At 31.9% G+C, this 16,998-nt stretch overlaps 1 long non-coding RNA gene across 1 annotated transcript; it reads right to left on the bottom strand.

Moving 5' to 3' along the window:
- Positions 1-4,752: 4,752 nt before the first annotated feature.
- Positions 4,753-14,122, bottom strand: LOC145672821 (uncharacterized). The gene is made up of 4 exons (XR_014128681.1): positions 13,993-14,122; positions 6,258-6,349; positions 5,371-5,453; positions 4,753-4,855 (listed from the first exon to the last, which is right to left on the bottom strand). It is a non-coding gene; the product is annotated as an uncharacterized LOC145672821 (long non-coding RNA).
- Between the last annotated feature and the right edge of the window lie 2,876 nt (positions 14,123-16,998).

Below are 16,998 nucleotides of genomic sequence, written 5' to 3'. Positions count from 1 at the left end.
AGCAAGACTGGCTATCGTACTTGAAGAAATGAAACATTGGATGCCGTTAGTTTTTTCTTCGATCAGGTCTGAGAATTTTATGATACCCTCAGCTAAAATTCTTACGTCATTACGACAGTACGCGAGCATCTGCTTTTGGAGATCATACTCCTCGCCGCTTAAAGCACGTTCTTGGTGCCAGGCAATTAGCTGTCTTTTCTCTTCGGGGGACAAACTGTCGGGATCAAAATACTTAAGATCCGGAATTTTGCCTACATAATTTTGATTAGTTGGTGTATTAAACAAGTATGGGAAAGATCCCTTCCGCAAGTTGCCAGATAAGCCTAAAGTTTTGGGTAATTTTGACAGTTTAATTCCCATGTATAAGTAACTATCCCTGAACACAATATGCCCGTTCCCAACTCTCAATTCAATAATTTTTTGCCCCGTCATTGTTAAATTTACGGAAAGATGCTCGGTCTCTATAAGATGTTTAGCTACAAAATGGATATCATAACGACTCCCATTATGTGATAACACAATGACCTTGTCAAACCCTTGACGAGGTGTTAACACAAACTTAACAAACCCGCCAAGAGTTTTAAAAGAAAACTCACGATTTCCGTTTTATCTCCACATATATGGCACGTCTCATCCAACGAATTACCCTTGCATGAGTAACAAATTAGTTGTGTACACACAAGATTTACCTCATGTTGTTGTTCCCCCTTAACATTCATATCCAGTAGCATAGTCTCTACATCGAATACAATGTACAAATACTTTTCGACCCGGGTAAGGTTTTCTTTTTGAACATAACAAGCATGGTTACGGTCTACATGCATGTTACACGCCTTACACAACCGCTCACCACACTTGTGTTCAGATTTCCGTCGTCGTCTTAAATCAAACATAATACCACAATCGTTACAAACCCTGACTAAGTCACATACACTCTTGCCACGTTTTGTTACATCTTTATGATTGTTGAAACATTCATCCGATGAAAAGAATCTATGACAATCATTACATTCGCGTTTGATTTCAGAAGTAAATAATTCATGGAATTTTTCGCAAGCTGAACACTTGAATTCGCACTTATGATAAAGCCCATTATTATTGTACCCCTGCAAACAGGATTTACAAAATCCTCTTGTACCCAATAAGTTTAGGATACTTCCAATCAACTGATAGTGATTATTCTCGTATAGGATATATATCTGTTTACCACCTTTTATACCCGGATATAACACATGAAATTCCCGACTATTATCCTTCCTTTCAAAGACAATGATTTGGTACTTGGATGCAAGGTGGCTCTGTATCTTTTTGGCGTCTTCGAGAGTACATCCGTTTTGTTCACCAGGTTCTATGTTTAATCTTTCACATAATCTAACAGCCTGATTTAGCAAACGTTGTGGATGATTCTTTAATTTATATACCTGCTTGTGTTTTTGGTCGGCCCTTGCCATCCCAAGGATGATGCTCTTGGGAAGGCAGTACACGTCGTTCTCCATCGGAATTACCTTGTCTTCTAAAAATTCACCCAATGGTGCATACTTCTTGATGGTTCGATTCCGTGTTTTTCCTCTTCCTTTACGGAGATGCACACTATGCACCTTAAACGTGACATCACCTCCGATTAGGAACTCCTCATTGCTATTGAGGGTATTTTCCACTATGGAGAAGAGGGCCTCCGGGTTCAATTCAGATTTTTTTCGCCATGAGAGATAAATTGGCTTATTTAACTTCGAGGCACTGCTCTCGATAGTTATTCCTATATAGGTGTTCTTGTCAACATCCTTTATTGTATGGATCATTACGAAATCAAACAAATTTCGTATATATTTTTCCGGGTCTTCGATTCCATTTGAGCCCATACACTTAATGGTTAGCTCTCTCCCCTTTAGCCCAAAGTATGCGTAATTACGAGATGTACTCCTTACAATCTTAAAATTTGGCACACCCATACCATCCATTGTCTTAGGCACATCCTCAGAACTCACAGAACCAGATCCTACTAAGTTTATAGGTTCCCCAGAACTTGCAGAGCTTGTCCCTGGAAAGTTTATAGGTTCCCCAGAACTCATAGAACTTGATTCTGCTAAGTTCACAGGATCACCTAATAGTTCAGCAGCAGCTTCAGCAAATAAGCCATCTGTCTTACCTGCCAATACCAACTGCTTGAACTTTTCACAAGCCTGATTTTTTATATCATACTCACGAAAGAATCCGCATTGATATAGATCAGAAATATCAGCAGCGGATTCACAGCTTGCCAAAATAATTTCCTGAACAACCCCATAATGCCTAAATAACGCTTGCAAAAAACGTTCATATTCAGGACTACGTACACGCACACCATTGTTATGAAATTTTTCTAATATCATTTTCCATGTATAAAATGTAACTTCGGGTGCCTCGTATCCAAAACGTTCGGCCAAGGTTAACAATTGGGTTAGATCGTTTACACCTGTAGAAGCCATCTGTAATTAAATATTATATCACTATATATTTATCAATATATGTTCAAGTTAAATTCACAGTATTTTCACTGACCGCACAACAATAATTGTAAATCACAAATTCAGTTTCGAGTTTACCGACAATACACTTGAAAGTTTATCGGTAATTGCACTAATATTTGCCGTTAACTATAATAATAAATCTTGTCGTAACTTTTTTTTTTAGTTTACCGAACACACTGTTTAACTTTATCGGTAAATCCTTCACTAGTTTCTGCTATCACCAGTTTACAGTTTGCCGTAATAAAACTCTCTTCAGACTAATTGCACCACGTAGTATAAACCAGGAACGTCTTCACTTTTTCAATAATTCTTCACTACTATCTGACCGCTCAATTTTACCTGTTTTATATACACGAAAATATTGTAAATATCACACGAAGTTTTCCAAACATTAACGAAATTTTCCGAAGATTACCGAAAATATCAATCCTATAGTAACACTGTTTATTGAAAATATAATTAAATGCTTATCAACAGATCCTGATAACTATAACTCCGTAAGTTTTTTCAGTTTACAAAATCGGCAAATCCACTCACAGTTTCCGATAACACTAAATGACAAAATCCTGTAATATTTATCTAACTGTTTTGCAATTGCAGCACAAAGCGTACAAACAGAAACGTCTTCTATACTGATTCGCCGCGGCTTGCTGCGCCGTATTTATACTTTTGGAAATGTAATCTCGTACCCAAATGCATTTAGTTTGTAATCTCGTACCCAGATACATTTACTTTAAAGTCTCGTACCCAATCGTGCTCAGTTTGTAATCTCGTACCCAAATAATTTAGTTTGTAACCTCGTACCCAGACGACATAAAATATTTTCTAAAGTAATAATGTTATTTTACAAACATGTATTATTTAAAGTCATGTGACATTTTCGAAGTTTCCCGAACTTAATCGAATGTTTCCGAATATTTATTTTTCACGGACAATAATATTTTCATATTTGAAAAAATGAACATATCTGATGTGAACATTCCAATGAATAAAAATCATTTCAAAATAACATTGGCAATAAAAATACAAGTAGTAATAAACAAAAACACAAATTAATAAAAATAACATAGTAAACAAAACATATCAAAGAAGAAATAATTTAGCAAAAAAAATAATTCAATTAAGAAACAAGGTTAGAAAAAAGGTTTAGAATAGTTTATGACCCAAAATATCAGAAGTTTATCAGACAAACAATATAGCAGAGATTTAAAGAATATACTGAATTAATCCACATAGGTTAGCAAAACCATATTTAATTAAACCAATTATTAAACAAACGATAGCATAGAAATAGCAGATTTTAAAGATAATGCAGTTCTATTCAACAAAGATTAGCAAAAGAGAGCATTAGGATAGTTAATTGTTACAAATTATAGTTAAGAAAAATTACGTATGATTAGAATGAAAGTTCGATTACTTACAAATCATAGTTAAACACCAATCAACAGAGAAAATTTATTAAATAAGATTAGCAAAAATTAAAATAATTAAATCAGATTAGGAAAAGCATCATTATTTAAAAGATCAATTACTAAATTTAAAATACGTATAGTTAGAGAAAGCATATTAAATTAACAAACAAAATAAGAACAAATAAAATAATTAATATGATAACTGTTCTACAGTATTCAATGAAATGCATCAACAAAGAAAACTAATATATTTAATAAATATTTTGTGACTTTCTATTATTCAATTTGTAAATTTTGATTTATTGTAACTATTTTTATAATGCACTACTAATGAAAGTTCAGTTAATTTTATTTTTTACTTTACCTGTAAACGTTAATGTCTATTTTTCAAATGACATTAAATTTTGCAATGCAATTCTTTATATGTTTACATGGTGCTTTTTGATTGTAAAATAAAAAATGCAAAAGTGTAAATGTAATTTTTACATCTAACATGAAACTTTTTGATTGCAAAATACATTTTTCATATATTCGTTTCATCATATGAAACTCTTTGACTGTAAACAAAAAAATGTAAAAAAAAGTAATTAAAATTGAAATGAGTTGCAAATAAAATATGTTTAGATATAATTTGAAATGTTCATTAATTAAATTGCGCACATGTAAAGTTAGTTTACTCAAAATTATTTGTCAATATGTTTTTAATTATATAAAATTTTATATTATAGTTTCATTAAGTTAAAATTATTTTAATTATTTAATCTTCATAAAATTTTATTTATGTAATCTTTGAACTTAACATTTTAAAGTTTAACAAAAATGTATGTGAACACTTACCGCCACTGGAAAGACAGGAAATCCTTATTTAAATGTTCTTAGATGTCAAATAAAATGTGAGTGTGGCAAATTCACAGTTGAGGATGAAACACTTGAATGCTGTAATAATAAAGAAAGACAATATTACTTTACATGAAACATTATAGAAATATGAAAATGTGTATTACTAAACTGTAGAAATTAATTTGCAAAAATTTAACTATGTTGCATGCTACAAAAAATTTTTAAGTGGTGTTAACAAAACTGCATGCTGAAAAAAAACTTACATGTATATTATGAACAAAAAAATTAACATTTGTTAACAAAAAAACGTTACGCAAAACAAATGCAGGTTCTCAAAAAATAAGTAATGCAAAATAGTTCTTTCATAAAGTAATCTGCAAGTTACAAAATAATGCATGCTTTCAAAAAATAACTGATGCAAAATAATTCTTTTAAAAGTAATCTGCATGCTACACAAGCTCAGACCAGCTACGCTGTGATTATTTTATTCGTTCGTGTTATTTAAAATAACACTCGTTTTTAAAATTATAAAGTCGTAAAAGCAGCTACGCTGTGAACTTACAAAAAAATCTTAAGCATAAACTATTATGTAAGTTACCAATGATACTTACTTTACTTCTGTGAACTTTGATACTTTGGAATTCTGAATTCCGCTGCCACTTTTACTCCAATTAGTTGTCTCCAATTAGTTGCCCTGAAACAATGAAACATTACTAAGTAATACTTGCAATTTATTTCCTAATCATTTTTTAATTGGTTCGTATGCCAGACCATACTCCTAAAAGCAGCTACGCTGCGAAACTTACAAAAAAAATTCTTATTTTTAATTGGTTCGTATTTTTTATTATTCGCTTGGTACACAAGCTCAGAGCAGCTACGCTGTGATCATTTTATTCGTTCGTTTGCTGTGCAAACTCTTTGTTAACTTTAATTTGATCGCTTCTTATTTTTATTGGTTCGTATGCCAGAGCATACTCCTAAGACCAGCTACGCTGTGAACTTGTAGATAATTCGCTTCTTGCAGAAGCTCAGAGGAATTACATTCCGCAATATTAATTATTTATTCTCTCGTTTGTTACACAAACTCGTTTTTTAAAATTGTAAAGAGCAAATTTCATTTGAGAACTTGTAAATTAGTCGGAACAACTATACTGTGAATATTAGAATGTTTAATCAAACTACCTCAACATAACTTAAGCTAACCTTTCTTATATATTTGACTATTTCTATTTGGTCTTTAAATGTTCTTTCTTATATATTGGACTATTTTCTACTTGTTCTTTTAATGTTCCTTTCTTATATGTTTGACTATTTCTACTTGTTCTTTAAATGTTCTTTTCTTAACTTTGACGGATCATTTTCTGTGAAAACTTCTTATTAATTTAACCTCTCGTAATAAATTAGTTGGAACAACTTATTTTACTATTTCGTATTATTTTCAATAATATTCTTGCAGCAACATAATTGGTCTATTTAAGTACAAAGGAATAAAAAATACCTTTGGTAGCAGAAAATATCTTGCTCCTCTGGTACTTCTCGATACTTTTTAGTACTACACCAATAATAATGGTATTGCCAGAAAAGGGTAACCTGAAATATAACATAACATGCGTTAGAACATATGCTGTAGTATAAAACCTTATACCTAATTATATATCTATATTTACATTAGAGATATATCTATATCTATATCTATAACTATATCTATATATATATCTATCTATATCTATCTATAACTATATCTATCTATAACTATATATCTATATTTACATTAGAGATATATCTATATCTACAACTATATTTATATCTATAACTATAGCTATCTATATCTATAACTATATATATATATATATATATATATATATATATATATATATATATATAACTATATTTATATCTAACTATATCTATCTATAATTATATCTATAACTATATATATATAACTATATATATATATATATATAACTATATATATATATATATATATATATATAACTATATTTATATCTAACTATATCTATCTATCTATATCTATAACTATATCTATCTATCGATATATATTTATATTTACATTAGAGATATATCTATATCTATCTTATATGTTAGTATACTATATGGTATGCCTAATATAAGATAGAAGAACATGATATTGAGTGTATCGAAAGATATATATTTCTGAAATATGTATAAATCATTTGGTTCTGTTAGAATTAAATTTTCAAATATCAGTACTATAAGATACTAGGAAGGTATACAGGTGATGTCAATGGAGTTTTGATAAGTTACGAAAAACCTAAAGGAAACATTTATGAAAAACGTCTACGAAAACAGAGTACAAAAAACAATACAAAGAAAAAACAAAGGCAAGCATAAGAAAACATGCATAAAGACAAAACTGCAAATTTAGATTATACACAAACAGAAAGCTTCTGCTATATACATAAAGATAAAAGACATATAATAGCTAATGTCAAATAGTTTGGGTTATGTTAAAGAAGATATAATAGAATAACAGACAATTACCTTGAAAAAATACAAGTAGTAGTGCTAATATTAGTAAATAGCAGTAGAAGCCAAGCAAGAAAAAAATACTAAACACAATAGAATAGTACTCAAGCAGGTTAAGAAATTCTTCTAGTAGTGCTAGGACCAAATAGCAGAGAAACCAAGCAAGGAAAATACTAAACACAATAGAATACCAAGAAACCATTTTAAGAAATATATAATGCTAGCACAATAAGGAACCCATACACCACTCTTAAAATCATCTACAAAGAGGAGCACAATTGGAAATTCTAAGAGACATCTAATAATAGAATTGGTAACAGACATATAATAGCAAACAGGGAGGCGGAAAAACTTTCAAATAGCTTAAGCTTAGTTCAGGATAGGAACATAAACTTGAGCATGCATTAGTTAAAAGCATCATACTGGTTTAGTATTATTTAAGAAGTAGCGAACTAATTAGTTAGCAAGTAAAAGCAGGACATGAGCTTAAGTTTAGAGTTTAGGAAACATTTAAAGCTTAGTTGTTGTTCTGTATGGCTGCAAAACACTGTCACTTACTCTGAGGGAAAAACATAAACTAAAAAGTATTTGAAAACAAGATCCTAAAACGAATATTCAGTCCTCGGAAATGGAAAATGGCGGAAACTTCATAACGAGGAACTACATAATTTATATGGTTTACCCATCATTGTTAGGATCGTCAATTCAACTCTAGGAAGCTTAGGTAGGCAAATCATGTAGCTAAAATGAAAGAACGCTTTCAAACTCTTGACTGGAAGACCAGTCGGAAAACAACCATTAGAAAGACCTAGGCGCGGCTGGAAGGAGAATATTAAGATAGATCTCGCAGAGATTGGAATACAAAGTAAAAAATTGATGCATGAATAGAACTCAGTGGAGAGCTTCTGTGAAGCTCCGGGTTCCTAAAGTTAGTTAGTTAAAGCTTAGCTGCGGACAAGATCTTAAAGTTTTAAATTAATTCCAAACAAATTATTCAGATCATGACCGTATTGGCGTTTATTAAGTATTGTAAGTCATTGACAGTTGACGACTGAGGCAAAGCACAAATACAATAAATTAAATTTAGTTCACATTAGAAAGTACAATAACAGCAGGAATAGAACTGGCAGCAAAGTAAAAGAGAAAATCATGTAGTACAACAAACAGAAAGAAAATATTTAGCGATTCATACCATGGAGTCAATGAAGGACAGATATATTACATAACAAGTAAAGGTGGGTGGGCAGAAGCAAGAATATGTTAGCTAAAGCATAGTTGGAAAGATACCAAAGAAAGAGCGGATCAGAACGTAATTTATGTAAAATTTAATTGGAAGGCCATCAAATTAGGGTAACACAATAAATTGGAATAGCTTAGGTTAGGACATGTTACATAGAAAGTCATCAGACTCAAGCAAGAGAAGATACTAAACTGTAAGAGATGGGTTGCTAATGGTACTTTACTTAGTTTTTATCTACTTCATCATATTATTCTATAAAAAGAGATAGACATAGGTAAGAAAAGAGAAATTTTCAATAGACATAAACCAAGGAAAGAAAGAGACAATTTAAAAGCCGTTCAAGGAAAGAGTAAAATAGAAATAGGTACAAATAGTACAAAAGGTGAAATAGAAATCTAATAGCATTCCACATAGAGCAAATAAGTAAAAATAGTTAGAGAAAAACACAAAGAAAAGAAACTTTGATTAGAAAAAAAGGGCATACAGGCAAAGAAAGAAAAAAAAGAGGCATACATGGAAAAGTTTACATGGTAGTAGAAGAAAGAAGGTTAGATTACAAGCTGAACAAAAAGTAGCAGCAAAACAACAAGCAGTAGCCAATACTCGATAGTTTACATACAACCAATAGTAGTAGTAGTAATAGTAATAGTAGCGGAAGTAGCGATAATAGTAGTAGTAGTAGCAGTAGTAGCAGCGGTAGTACTAATAGAGTATTAGTAGCAGTAGTAATTGTGGCAGTGGTAATACTACTAGTAGTAGTAGTAGTAGTGGTAGAATACTAATAACAGTAGTGGCTAACAGTGGTAATACTAGTAGTCGATAGTAGTAGTAGCGGTAGCGGTAGTACTAATAGTAGTAGTAGTGGTAGTAGCAGTGGTAGAATACTAATAGCAGTAATGATGATGGAAGTGGTGATAGAGTATTACTAGCAGTAGTGATGGCAATACTAGTAGTCAGTAGTAGTAGTAGTAGTGGGAGTAGCAATAGTAGTAGTACTAGTAGTAGGGGTAATAGTAGTAGTAGCAATGGTAGTACTGGTAGAATACTAGTAGCACTATTGGTGGTAACAGTGGTAATACTAGTAGTCGGTAGTAGTAGTAGTAGTGGGAGTAGCAATAGTAGTAGTACTAGTAGTAGGGGTAATAGTAGTAGTAGCAATGGTAGTACTGGTAGAATACTAGTAGCACTATTGGTGGTAACAGTGGTAATACTAGTAGTCGGTAGTAGTAGTAGTAGTGGGAGTAGCAATAGTAGTAGTACTAGTAGTAGGGGGTAGTAGTAGTAGTAGCAATGGTAGTACGGGTAGAATACTAGTAGCACTAGCGGGGTGACACTGGTAATAGTAGTAGCAATAGCAGTAGTACTAATAGTAGTAGTAGTAGTAATAGTAGTAGTGGGAGTAGCAATAGTTGTAGTAATAATAGGAGTTCATGCAGCTTCAACGATCATGTGTTTTTACATATATAAAGTATCTGTAATTCAGAACTTAGTTACTTAAGAACCCAAGGTAAATACATATGTAGCGGCCTCAACTAATACAGATTTACTTTTAATTAGATACTTTCTGTTACATATACATTAAGGTTCCATATACGTAGACTCTCATTGGGTAACCATTTATCTAATGTAGGGGTCCAGAGTAGGCAATTCTACATTGAACTAAATTAGTGACTATAAGAAAAAAGGGATGCCTAAATTTAATCATTATTATTGGTAAGCTTGAAAATGAGTCTTTACAATATATCAGCTATATTCTCTAACAAAATCAATAACTTGGTCCTATCTGCAAATATAAGTTGGACAAATAATGAACCGATTTTTTCTTAGTTTCACATGTGGCAGTGTCTTGAACAATACTATTCACATTGAACTGAAACAAGTGTTTCTGCTTCTATTATTCATATTAACTACTCCTCATACTTTCACGAATATTAACAGCGTACAGTTCTTCCGCCTCTGATTATATTAAAATCTTCTAATTAAACGCGTATCCTACTTATAGTTAAAATTGCGTCCATTTAACTCGAATGTATAGCATACTCAATAGTAAAATTGTGGGGCAGTGCTAGAAATTCTTGGTTCAACAAATCCTGTAGCGTTCTCATGACAAAAACAAGTGTTTGTATAAATTGTAGTGAACAATCATCGTAATCGTGGGTTTCCTTCCACTTTTTTATATACTATTTCAACAGCTTTCTTTGTAAAGCAAATCAATATAAAATTTAGTTCTCATAATCACCATAAACTGAAAAATACTGATTCTTTAACAAGAACATACAAAATTTCCCTCTGCCCGAATCTTAGCGTCCAGTCTTAGTGTCCATGTCCGTTCAAGTAATTTCATATCAATTTTAAATCATATATAAATTGTGGTGGGACCCCACCCCGCCTTTGGCTTACATTTGAAAGAAAATTGGTGAGTATTTTTCGAAAGTCATAATTGTGGGACGGTAACCTAAAATATGCCATCTCAATATAATAATAAATTTCAAAGAATAAATTGAAATATGATAGTATCCCTGGCTATATGCAACCCAGCGTTACATAGGTGCTTATCTAGTCTACATAACATTTCAGGCACTTTTCTATTAAATATGTTTGGTATCGTTCCCTGTATAGTTAATCCCGGTGTACGCTAAGCATTTTAAATGTCAAAATATACAAGTCTCGGCATGTCCTCAAATAAGTCATTATTCAAGGAAGCCTAGAAAATCTAAAATCTCGATTCCAATTCTATACGTATTTCTGAGTATTGTCCTGAACATCCCACTAATCAACCTTACAAGTATTGAGGAGTGATATAACATTTCTCGCCGGCATCAAATATTTTAAGGAAGCTAAAGACTCTATTTGTTAATTAAGAAATTTCATTTAAAAATTTTGTCCATCTAAACATTTTCTCATTTGTATTATCAAACGTAAATAGATATAAAACAAATCGGGTACGGTAATATTCAAATATTACTGTAAACAAGCCAGCGTAAAACACAATTTATGTATACTGTTCAACTTATTTTACATAAATACGGAACTAATAGCTAATTTGATGATTCTGATATAAAATTATGTTTCCAATAATATTGAAACTCAATCGAGTAAAAATCAAATTTAGTTTCGGGAAATACTAATTTCAATAAAGTCAAATAGTACGCTACAAACAAAATTCAAGAGTACTATAACTCGTTGTATCTAAAAATGTGTCTACGGACCCTGTAATCATCATTATTTCTTAATAAAATGTAATCTACAAACTAAAATACAATGTAATTAATCTAAATAGCAAATCAATACAACTACTCCTTTTATATAGTCTTAGTATTAATCAATTTGTCCTCATACCAAAATATTTCCTATATTTCTTTAATTGTGGGGAAAATCAGTAATAGAGTGCTTACTTCAAAGGCAAGTTAGGGCATTATAACAATGTCCATAGATTTTTTTCGAGGTTCTATCTATTTTAATGGATCAAAATAACCACCATTTCCCTCATAACTTAACAACTATAATTGTAAAAAGTCGGAATTATTCCTCAGATCATTATAAGTGCTAGTTTTTCTCAAGTGACTTAAAACAATATAATGCAGTAAACAAAGTGAGAGAATTCTTTAAATTTGTTCTCCAAAACTTTAAAAACCCATGTGTGCCGTCCGTTTTTTAAAATTACTAACAGTCTTTAGAATCTCAACCAAACAAAGCGGCGGTACTAATTCAATAATATGTGCCTCATATAATTACACCGTTGGAGGTTCATGTCTCAAATAGCCATAACTTTGAAACTTATGTTTCGCCACCCATTAAAAAGTAATAACTTAGTTCATACACTCTATCCAATGTCCTTAAGTGACAATATTAAGTGTATTACGCTATCACATCAGTTATGAATCTATTCGCTTTGCTTCACTCTAAATTTTCTATAACATCCAATAAATTAAAAACTGTTATTTTGCTCTACGCAATTTCTACTTTCATTTAAGCTGCTCCCCCCTAAAATTTAATTTTATATGCGTCCAAAAGAAATAACATCTATAAAGTATTAAAGTTTTCTCGGAGTATCATATACGGCTTTAACACGGTGGAGATCCCCCATGTTACTTCCTGTGGTTCAGGAATATAATAATAAAATATAGGTCCGTGTCTCCTATAGCCTAGTTGTTAAAAGTAATAATAAAGCTTGTTTCTTACTAATCAATTAACATACACGCCCTAGTTGTGGGAGACCCACCAATGGGGAAGCAACGCTAAGCTATGCTTCATATAGCCACAGTTCTAAATGAATTCTATGTATTATCTTGGACTTTAAACGTAATTTTACTCAATAACCGTAAAATTAAAAAGTACATTTTCGATGAGTCATAATCCAAAAGATCTAAGTGGGAAAATAAAATTCAATTACAAGGCTAATATAAGAAATAACATTACGGTCAATAAGCGTAAACTCCTCTCATTATGCGGCGTAAAGCATCTAAATGTTAATGGAAATTATTCGACAATTACATCTCATGATTTGTCCCTAGCTGGACACTCTTTATTTTTACTGCTACCAACTCGCTGGATACTCACAAAATTTTATAATTCAAACCCTTTAAACTTAATTATTCTGTCACGGAGCAATTCCTGTAACATTGGCAATGCCCCATTTCATATAAAGTCAATACTTTATACTATCGGTATGTGAAATCAACAATAAAAAGTTTAGTATTCGATGACTATAAGGAAACATCCTAAATGTAATTCACTAGACTTGACATCACAATTTAATGGTCATATTACAAAATAAGGAAAACAAACGTAATGATGATAAAAGGCACTGAAAAACAACCAAATAAGATAATATTCTTGCAATTAATCCTTTTTTTCGCAAAACGAAGGATTCTCTCTTTATATATAATCTCAAATTGATTCCAAGTTAAAAACCTTAAACACCAACGTGATAAATACGCATTTCACACTACTAAACTCCAATAAATCACTTCAACAAATAATGTTTCCTACAGCTTTGATTCTAATTCTGTACTGCACAATAATAAAATAGAAAAATCTCCAAACGAAAAAACAAAGTTTGAAATCGAGCTCAAGATGCGTAAAATTCCAACTCAATAATAATAATAATAATAATAATAATAATAATAATAATAATAATAATAATAATAATAATAATAATAATAATAATAATAATAATAATAATAATAATAATAGAGCTTCTTTACTGCTAAACTTTTTTAGCGTATGCGCCTTCGGAAAATTAATTCTTTTATTCCTACAAAGTATTCAGCTTTGCTTTCCATTGTTTACTAGTTTGTTCGTTTCATTTAAAAAAAAATAGGTGCTGAACAGGCCTATAAACTCAAGTACAATCAACATAATAAAACAAATCTCTTTCAATAAAACAAAGTTAAAAAACGAAATATCAATTTCATGAATTAATCAATCTTTACAATATTTAATTCTATATTTTCTATGTATAAAATTAGCTAAAGTTTCTTACCTTAATTCTGCATAAGCGCTGAAACAATCTTCAATGTCAATACACCTATCTGCAGAAATCAAACACCAAACTAGTACACCCAATAAATTCTAATACGACCACACAATAAATCTTCTCTATACCAAGCGCAGTACTCGGCATATAATAAAACGGCTATGTTCGGTCATGTATTTATAAAGTCCTTCAATTCCGTCAAAGTGTAAGTTCATTTACCTGCCCTCCCTTCTCCTATCTATGATTAGTTATAAAATATCTTTCTGCTTTCTACCGCTATGCTTATTTTAAAAGAAAAAAATAGATAAAATCTGATTTCCTCATGCATTTTCATCAGCTATAATAAATGAGGGGTCAGTCTCCTGCCTTGTCCTAGTTTTGGGTTAAGCAAACAGTTAGCCAATTTATTTATTTCATTTCTAGCCTGCATGTTATTCCAAAATAAGATTGCACTTAAAAGAGAAAATTGTGGAAACCGTTTACTGATTACATGGCAATAACCCCTGTAAATAACGACGCCCGTATACATAGCAGTTTCTTTCCTTAACTATCATTCCATCAACGTAACCTTTAGTGGCCGTTCCTTTCAAATCGTCTATTGGTACAGTTAGAGCCGACTTGCAAACATAAATATCTTCACATAAGTAAATCTTAAAATATGTAAAGAGTCGCCATAAAGTGGTTCTTTTTAGATAATATCAGTCATTGTGCCATCACTGCAAATAATATCATCTGTAGGAGAAAGTCCCATAGCGGTTCAGAAAAATAGCACTAGAAATCAAAGCATGTTTTTATTTCAACGGATGTGGCTATTAATCAAATACTGTCTACATTTATAACTCGTCAACAGTCCTCATTTCAAAAATATTTTATAGTTCTTGTGTACATCAGAATAGACACAAGCATCAAAAATAATATTTCAACAACCTGTATTTCAATTAGAGGTAAATGACATTTTAAAAAATAAATATGTTCCACATGCTTTCAAGGCTGAGTTCCAAATTTCCAATAACAACGAATATCCCGCTTCAATCACACCAAAACCCATTGCTAAGGTTCATTCCAAGCAGGTCATATATCTTGTCTCGTTCTCCGACTCATTGTAATACAAGAGGGGGCGCGGTGGCTCAGTGGTAAAGCGTTCACCTCTGGTGCTTGGGGTCCCGGGTTCAATCCCAGCCCCCGCCAAGTGAACTTTGTGGTGGACAAACATCGTGCTCGTGGGTTTTCTCGGGGTTCTCCCGTTTCCTCCCACTTTCTTCATTCCACCATTTCTCTCATCATCACCGTCTCCTTTAGCCTAACCGGCATAACCGTGGGACGTAAAACTTAAAGATTTCATTTTTTCATTGTAATACAAAATTCTGCCACATGATGTCGCCACCTCCTTATACGCAAAGAGAAATTTATCTTCGAAAGTATTAACACACAAAAAAAAGATGCATAGCTGGTTTGTCTTTGATTTTCTTTCAGCAAAGAAAACTAAAAGTTACTATAATATATGAAAATGTTATTGTAACAATAAATAATTCTAAGTTGTTCGGAAAAAATCAAGTTCATTCTACAAATAATTAAAAATTTTAAAAAAAACTCTGGGCTCATAAGATCAGTTCATAAACGGTCTGTGCGGTTCGTATGTCATCGGCGTGCTACGTCAAAGAACATCAGTGGTGATATCAAAGGTAACTTGTCTTCCTACTTAAGTTAAAATATTAAATAAACATACAAAGTATGCAGGAAAATACCATTAGCTACCGAGCGGCAAAATACAAAGCGGGCGGAGCTAAAAAACTCGCGACGGAAATGGCGCCAGCGGAAAGCTAACGTTCAATACAGTGCGGCAGTCGGTAATATACAAAGTAAATGGGCGGAAAAAGTATAAAGGAAAGTCGAAACATAACCAGACAGTACGGGCGCCAACGGAACCATCTTACACGGGTTATCAATCCAAAATAATTGCAGTCATTACTTCAATTGAAAAAACTCATTGCGCTAGGTACACTATTATTACTTCAATTACATACGTCATACTCTTTCACGAATTCAATTATATACGTCATACTCCTTCATGATTTCAATTACAAAAACTCATTGCGCTAGGTACACTATCATTACTTCAATTGAAAAAACTAATTATCCTATATACATCATACTATATGATGAAATGTTGCCTTTTAACAAAAGATCCGGGTTAATTTCACGTTAATCTCTTGGTTACTTAACGTAATAAATACATAAAACACTGTAATCATAGTTTAATCCCCTTAGCATACCTGGAACAGGTAAAAAACGGTAACCCTGTTTAATTCAGGTAGTATACGTGGAAGGCGATATATGATGCATGTTCCTACTGTAAAATACCTGGGTATTTATTTCAGCGGGTAAATACCCCGGGTAAATACCCGGGTATTTACCCAAAATGGGTATTTTAGTGGGTATTTTATGTTTCAATTACCAATAAATGAATTTTATTGTTGTCAATGAAAAATATAATGGTCATTTGTATCACCTGTAACAGGAGCATTTAATAACCACTAAATTAATCATTTTTTCTTGCGATTAAAGAATGAATTTGATATTTATTAAGTAACACAGTACGGATTTCCTAGTTACTGACCGTTATTTTCTTTCTACTTACACTAAATTTCCTTCTATTACCCTTGGAAAATAATTGACCACTCTACCCCGTAAATTCTTACCTTAGTGTGTCCCTGAGGCGTCTAATCAGATGCACGATATAGAATTCAATAGTGGACTAAACCAACACGAAAGTATAAAATTTATGACAGAACATGACGGTGACCAAAGAATGTGAAGTCAGTTGCCACCAAACTAATCATATACTATTATGAAGTATTCTGTCTGCCAGCAGCTCCTGGTATTAATGATACGGAATTTAAGTTTTTCTTTAGGTTCGAGTTTGATTAAATTGCTTTCTCCATTTTTCTCGATCTGGCACATCTTCTTTTATCTTCCAATACCTTCACCAGTTTTTCAAATCACCGATGAGCA

Source organism: Thermobia domestica, chromosome 16 (genome assembly GCF_964235325.1).
Source record: "Thermobia domestica chromosome 16, izTheDome1.hap1.1, whole genome shotgun sequence".
Taxonomy (NCBI): Eukaryota; Metazoa; Arthropoda; class Insecta; order Zygentoma; family Lepismatidae; genus Thermobia; species Thermobia domestica.
The sequence above is the reverse complement of the archived record's forward strand: the minus strand, read 5'-3'. Positions and strand labels throughout refer to the sequence as shown.